General features: G+C 44.2%; 1 pseudogene; it reads right to left on the bottom strand.

Annotated features, from left to right (window-relative positions):
- Positions 1 to 2153: 2153 nt before the first annotated feature.
- On the bottom strand, positions 2154 to 2543 carry LOC106699331 (annotated as a pseudogene).
- Between the last annotated feature and the right edge of the window lie 4590 nt (positions 2544 to 7133).

Raw genomic sequence — 7133 nt, forward strand, 5'->3', positions numbered from 1 at the left:
TGTATGAAGATGCCTGACTCCTGTGGATGCCATCAGCACTGGCCGGCTCTCGGCCCACCTGTCCCATGGAAGGGACAGCGGCTCTCCCCGGCTCATCTGCGCTCCCCGCTGGCCACCGTGGCCTCTGCCCAAAGGGGGTGGGAATGTTAGAGAAGAGCTTTCTAGTTCCCAGGTGGAGTGGGTGCCTGGACGCGCGAGCTCTGAGCTGATGCATCACCATCCACAGGCACTCTGAGCTGGCTGCCCACCCACCTCAGTGGCCTGGCGATTTTCCCTCTCAAACACGCCATCGCCCAAGGCAGGCCCCCTGCCCAGCAATACCCCCTCCTCCCCATTCCTTTGCAGGTACCCCGCGCACCTATCCTGGGGGTAAGTGTAGTTTCAACTCACAAGAATAATCTCAGAGAGCCAGAGGCAGGCAGCAAACCAATCTCTTGCATCGGAATTGGGTGGAAGCGGCAGGGGGCGCCATGCTGAATGGCTTTCATCACCCGGCCTGGGCTTTCACAGGGTCTCTCTCAAAGCTGCACACACACTGCTTCTCTGAAGATGGAGCCAGAGATATTTCACAAAGACAGCGGAGCTCAGGAGGGAGAAGGGAGATGAACTTCTATCTTTTCTGGAAAAGAACCGATAAGCCCTGTTTTGCTCACTTGCATTTTGCAGTTGGACACCCGTAGCTCATGAATTATCCACAACTGTCACATCCATTAATGGGGAGAATTAAAGTCCATCTTAAAGATAAAAATAAATGTATTTCCCCTTAAAAACCAGCACCACACGGAGCTGCTTTCAACTACAAAGTGACATCGTGCTGTTCAAAATCTTTGCCTTGACGGAGTCACCATCATCTCTATTTCCTGGGAATGACTTGCCAGTATTTTTTTGAGACTGAAAAAAGGCAGCTCTTCTGTCTGAGAGCTTCTCTCTCCTCTCTCCTCTCTCTACTTCTCTATATTTTTCCCCAGACCACCTCCCTGGCCCTCTCATTCCTTATTTCCTGATGTAGTCACTATTGCCATCTTTAGTCAAAATCAGAGGTTATGGCAGACAACAACAGAAATGTTTGCATTTTTAAAAAAATGCTTTTATCGTGACTTATAAGTTCAACCCTAAAAAGTAGGAGCCTCCCTTGGGTGGTTGGTCTCTCAGGGAGGAGGCCCAGCCCTGACTTCCCTCCTGTCTCCTCATTGCTCGGCTCTTGGTTTGAAATGGATCAAACTTACCGGACTTCTGCAGTCCACTTCGCCAGTGCTTTCACTGTTAACTACACATTAGGATTGTTCAGTTTATTGCACAGACCAAAATCAATAGGACTTTTTTCCTGGGAAAGAATTAGATCATAGTGTGGTCAGATCAGATTTTCCTATTTTCAGCTTCTTTTAAAAACAGCACCTATTAGGTCTCCCGATAATGTCCAAAGGACTGGCTAGTCTTGGACATGGAAATAAACACGGCATCGTGAGCATGTTCATCATGGATCTTGGTTTTTAAACTATGTATTATACATACATGTATGGTTACACACACATATCCCATATGTATTATATATTGTACTACCCATAGATGTACTTTTCATATATATTGCTTGTCTCCATGAGTGACAACTAATTCCTTTATAACCAGACCTTCTGGGCACGAACACACCTCACCCCCTGGCTTAGCTCTTTGGGCCCCGAGTTAACTCCTTAGTTTGAAGGCAAATGTGAAGACACTGGATCTTCATCTTTCTTCCTTCCTTTCTTCCTTCCTTTCTTCCTTCCTTTCTTCCTTCCTTCCTTCCTTCCTTCCTTCCTTCCTTCCTTCCTTCCTTCCTTCTTTCTTTCTATTCTTTTCTCTTCTTTTTTTTCTTTCTTTCTTTCTTTCTTTCTTTCTTTCTTCTTTCTCTCTCGTTTTCCATTGAGGCATTTAAAAATATTTTTATTGATTTTAGAGAGGAAGGGAGAGGGAGAGAGAGGTAAAAACATTAATGATGAGAGAGAATCATTGATTGGCTGCCTCCTGCACGCCCCCTACTGGGGATCAAATCCGCAACCCGGGCATGTGCCCTGACCGGGAATCAAACCCTGACCTCCTGGTTCATAGGATGACACTCAACCACTGAGCCATGCTGGCTGGGTGAGGCATTTTGTTTGTAAGTATGTAATATATCCCTAGAGAAAGAATCCCAGGATTTTCTCTCCTGCGTGTTTTCATTTTGCTTCTTCATGGTCCATGATGCCCGATGAGATTGTCAGGACAATGAAACCAAACTGACGGATTGGAAGCAGGTTGTCCTGCCATTTTTCTAGACCTTTGAGTTGCACATCAAATCTGGGGCAGATTACTCCATGCTTGTTCAAACTGCCTGTGAAGTTCACAACAATTTCCTCAGCTCTGTGGTCATCAGTTATTTCAACGTCACCAATGTCACCATGCTTCCTCATCACAGTTAGAAACCGGACGATGACTTTGGAGCACGATCTAATAAGAACCTGGTGTTTGCCTCTCTTTTCGGCATTGTTAATACTCTTCAGAGCATCGGCCAGGACATTTATGGGCATCTAAGAGCAGGACACGGGATCTTGAGTGTTTAGTACAGTCATGCCCGCCCACCTGGGCTGGAACAGATCACAGCGGCCTTGACCCCATCCTGCAGGTGGTGTGGGACTTCTATGATGGGCTCGAGGGACACAGGGTACTTTTTTAGGAAGGAAGGATTTACCTGCGTGTTCTAACAACAGTGTGGAGGATAGCATGCACTTCCCGTGGATTTAATACCCAAACTTCCCCTGGTCCTGCCCTCACTATATTTAAGACCCTGCAGCATCCTAATTGGTCCCCAGTAGCTTACTAGTTGAGTCATACTGACCTGAGATCACCTGCTTTGCTTCTTTTTAAAAATTTATTTTTATTGATTTCAGAGAGGAAGGGAGAGAGAAAGAAATGTCAATGATGAGAGAGAATCATTGATCGGCTGCCTCCTGAAAGCCCCACATTGGGGATCGAGCTTGAAACCCGGGCGTGTGCCCTGACCGGGAATCGAACCATGACCTCCGGGTTCATAGGTTGACGCTTAACCACTGAACCACGCCGGCCAGGCATGCTTTGCTTCTTCAACCTGTCAATGGGCTGAGAAGGTACGGTAGGGACCATTCCCAAATCATTAGTCCACGAAAGTCTGTATTGCTGAGTATGGCACAAGATTAGTGCTCATTCATTCAATCACCCATCCATTAACTTGTCGATTCATCTCAGAGCTATTTACTGAGCACCTTGATAAGGCACCGTAGACATATGGGAACACACAGTAGGCTGTTTATAGCCACTCACTATACAGAAGGGACTTTCTTACAGACCCTGGAAAACTGGAGGATGTATTGCAAGAGGAAGAACAGGCCCAGGAGATAAGGCAGCCCTGGAGCCCAGATGAGACTATCACTCAAAAGAAAATACATGTTAAATGCAGGTCAAGGACCAAACCTATCTGAAGGGAGGCAGCCTTCTGGGCTAAACTTTTCCGGGGCTAATTTTCGCGAGGACAATGATAGAAGGCAGACCCTGGGGCCTCACTAACTTTACATTTTTTTCCCCACCCACTAACGCTATATAGAACTTTTTTGAGCCCGGTGGGCATAGCTTAGTGCAGGGGTGGGCAAACTTTTTGACTCGAGGGCCACAATGGGTTCTTAAACTGGACCAGAGGGCCACAACAAAAGCATGGATGGAGTGTTTGTGTGAACTAATATAAATTCAAAGTAAACATCATTACATAAAAGGGTACGGTCTTTTTTTTTTTTAGTTTTATTCATTTCAAACGGGCCGGATCCGGCCCGTGGGCCGTAGTTTGCCCATGGCTGGCTTAGTGGTTGAGCCTCAACCAGTTCGATTCCTGGTCGGGGCACATGCCCAGGTTGTGGGCTCAATCCCCAGTATATGGCGTGCAGGAGGCAGCCAATCAATGATTCTCTCTCATCATTGATGTTTCTAGCTCTCTCTCCCTTCCTCTCTGAAATCAATAAAAAAATATATATATTTTTAAAAAGGACTTTTTTGAAATGAAATGTTAGGGCAGTCTTTTCAGGTATTACACCTGCCACTCCCCCAGATTGCCAGTTATCTGATTAATAAACACACCACAACAATTCAACCTCATTTCTACTTATTTGACTCTGACCCTTTCATGTCCAGTTTCAATTCCATGAAGATAAAGGCTTCATCTGGACTGTTCCACATGTATCCCCACTACCTAGAAGTGTACCTGGCACATAGTGGTGCCAAATAAATATTTGTTGACTGGGTGATGAGAAAACTATTAAGGGTTAAGCAAATTACTCCAGATTCCAAACCTATCACTGGGTAGATTTGGAAATTAAACCTAAGTCTGGCTGGCAGGTCATCCATATGCTTTATTTCATAAGACATAAAATAATTTGAGATGATCCCACTTTTCTAGTCTCTAAATTTATCTTTTCCTTGAAGCTTTGGTAAAATCATCTGGGTTGGTGTTTCATTGTTGAAATAGTTACAGATTCAAATTATTTAATAGTTACAGGACTTTTTTGGTTTTCTATTTTTTTGTGAGTCAGTTTTTCTAAGCTATACGGTCTAAGAAACCATTTCTCAAAGTTTTCATATTTATTCCCATAAAATTGTGTGTTATTATTTCAGGGGCCCCAGGATCACCCACTCGTTTAGTGATTCACTGGAAGGACTCACACCCCCTGAACATAAAGTTAGCATCACAAATAGGATGTATTGCATCAGAGGATACCGCATCAGAATGGCAGGACAACATACATGTTAGCCAAGGCTAGACGGTCAGGTGCAGGCTTTTTAGTGGCTTCTCCCTGCTGGGGTTGCAAACCTCAAAGACAGTGTGGGATGACCCACCCAGGAAAGCCCACCTGAGTCTTAGGGTCCACATTTCTTATTAAATTGAAGAGAAGCAATGTGAGCAGCTATAGTGTTGACAGTCAGCCAGGTGCTCTTTGTGGACCCTTCTAATGACTTACATGATACCGCCAGCCTGGGACAGCCTGAGAGCAGTGTCCTTGACACTGATGCCAGGAACTAGTTCTCACGGTTTGGCCAAGGGACCATGCCACGCTTCCAGGTTCCCACGAAGAGAAGCAAGAACGGAGACAAGCAGACCTGCTGCAAGCACTCTTTCTTCACAATAATATCCTCATATGTTGACGACCACAGCACAGATAGCCTTTTCCTAATATTGTTCATCTGTGCTGACAGCTTTTGCTTAACCATTCTTGCTGGAATTTTATATTCTTTATTCCAGAAACAAATTTTATCTTTAGCAATCCTCTGTAAACTAGTTTACAATATTAGATATTCTAACACATTCTATAAAATGTTATAAAAAGTTAGATTTTATAACTTACAATATATACTGTGTCTCTCTCACATCAATGTTTCTATCTGTCTCTCCACCTCCCTTCCACTCTCTCTAAAAACTAATGGAAAAATATCCTCGGGGGAGGATTAATGACAGCAAAAAGTCTTGCTCCTCTCTATATCAGGAAAAGTTTCTTCTACAATATTTTTTATTACCTTAAAATTTTTAATTTTGTATTTAAATCTTTAATCTAGCTAGAGTCCACTTTTATAAAATAATTTTGATTTTTCTCCATTCAATCAACCAGTTTTCTGAACATTATCTCAAATCATCCATATTTTTTTTAAAAAATATATTTTATTGATTTTTTTTACAGAGAGGAAGGAAGAAGGATAGAGAGTTAGAAACAGCAATGAGAGAGAAACATCAATCAGCTGCCTCCTGCACACTCCCCACTGGGGATGTGCCCGCAACCAAGGTACACGCCCTTGACCGGAATCGAACCCAGGACCCTTCAGTCCACAGGCCGACGCTCTATCCACTGAGCCAAACTGGTTATGGCGAGCCATATTTTTTTAATCTAATTTTGGTGGCTTTTTATAAGATAATAAATTTTTGTATACAAAGCATCCTACATCTGGCATCTCCCCCTGGATCCATTGGCCTACGGACTGTTCTTACGGGCCAATAAATATCTGTGTTTCCCGAGGCTTTGTAATACATCTTAACATTTGGCAGGGGAGGCCTTCCACTTGGCTCTCCACTTTCAGAGTTGTGAACCGAGCAACACGCTGTTATATTCGATGGCAGCCCTACCCCTTGCATATACTTTATACATATAAATAGTCGCCTTACATTTGCACACATTTTAACCAAATTTAGGTCGCACTGTAAATTATGTGGAGCCCATTTGTCCCTATTTCATTGGGTAGTCTTGCACATGACTGCTAATCATTCTCTTGAATTTCATCCTAGTTTATATGTTCCATATTTTAAAAACCAATTTCTTATTGGCAGCTATTTAGATTGTTTCCAATTCTTCACGATTATAAATATTGCTGCAGTGAACAGCATTGCACATGCATCTTTTTAAACATCTGTGATTGATTCCTTGGGACAAATCGCTGGAAATAAAACTCCACCAAAAACGTGTGCTGTGTTTCCGAGGCTGTCTCCTCCGCGGCCTAATTGCCTGCCAGGCAGTTCGCACTAAGTACACGTTCAGGGAGAGACCGTGGGAGTGCCCATCTCACTGTGCCCCACGACACTGAGGATAACTTTCAATGTAATGGTTGGAAGCATTTCCACGGATGTAAAAAAAAGTATAATCATTGCTAGTAGATGCTGAAACTTTTAGGTCTATGTATCGGCCACTGGAATGCACGTGTGCACATATTTCCTCTGTTCACCTTTCCTCTGAGAGGCCCATCCTTCTTTTACTTATTTTTAGGAGGTTTTCCTTGTAATGTTTCAGGGACACCTGCTCATAGATTGCTAATGTGCTTGCTAGTTTGTTCCGAGTGCAGCTGTGTTTCCGGCCCGTTCACTTCCGGCCACGCACTTTTGGTCGGTTTACATCCCGCCCTTCACTTCCGAGACGCTCACTTGTGGGTCCGGTGTCATACCAGCGGCTGTTTTATTGGGTTCTGCAGAGTCTCATTTCCTTCTGGAAAGCTGTTCTCTCCTTCCGTCCTTCCCACCACCTGCACCCTATGCCTGGGAAATGCCTTATGCTTCTTACTAGAGGCCCGGTGCACAAAAATTTGTGCACTCAGGGAGGGGGGGCCCTCAGCCTGGCCTG

This window comes from Myotis lucifugus, unplaced genomic scaffold (genome assembly GCF_000147115.1).
Source record: "Myotis lucifugus unplaced genomic scaffold, Myoluc2.0 scaffold_374, whole genome shotgun sequence".
In the NCBI taxonomy this organism is placed as follows: Eukaryota; Metazoa; Chordata; class Mammalia; order Chiroptera; family Vespertilionidae; genus Myotis; species Myotis lucifugus.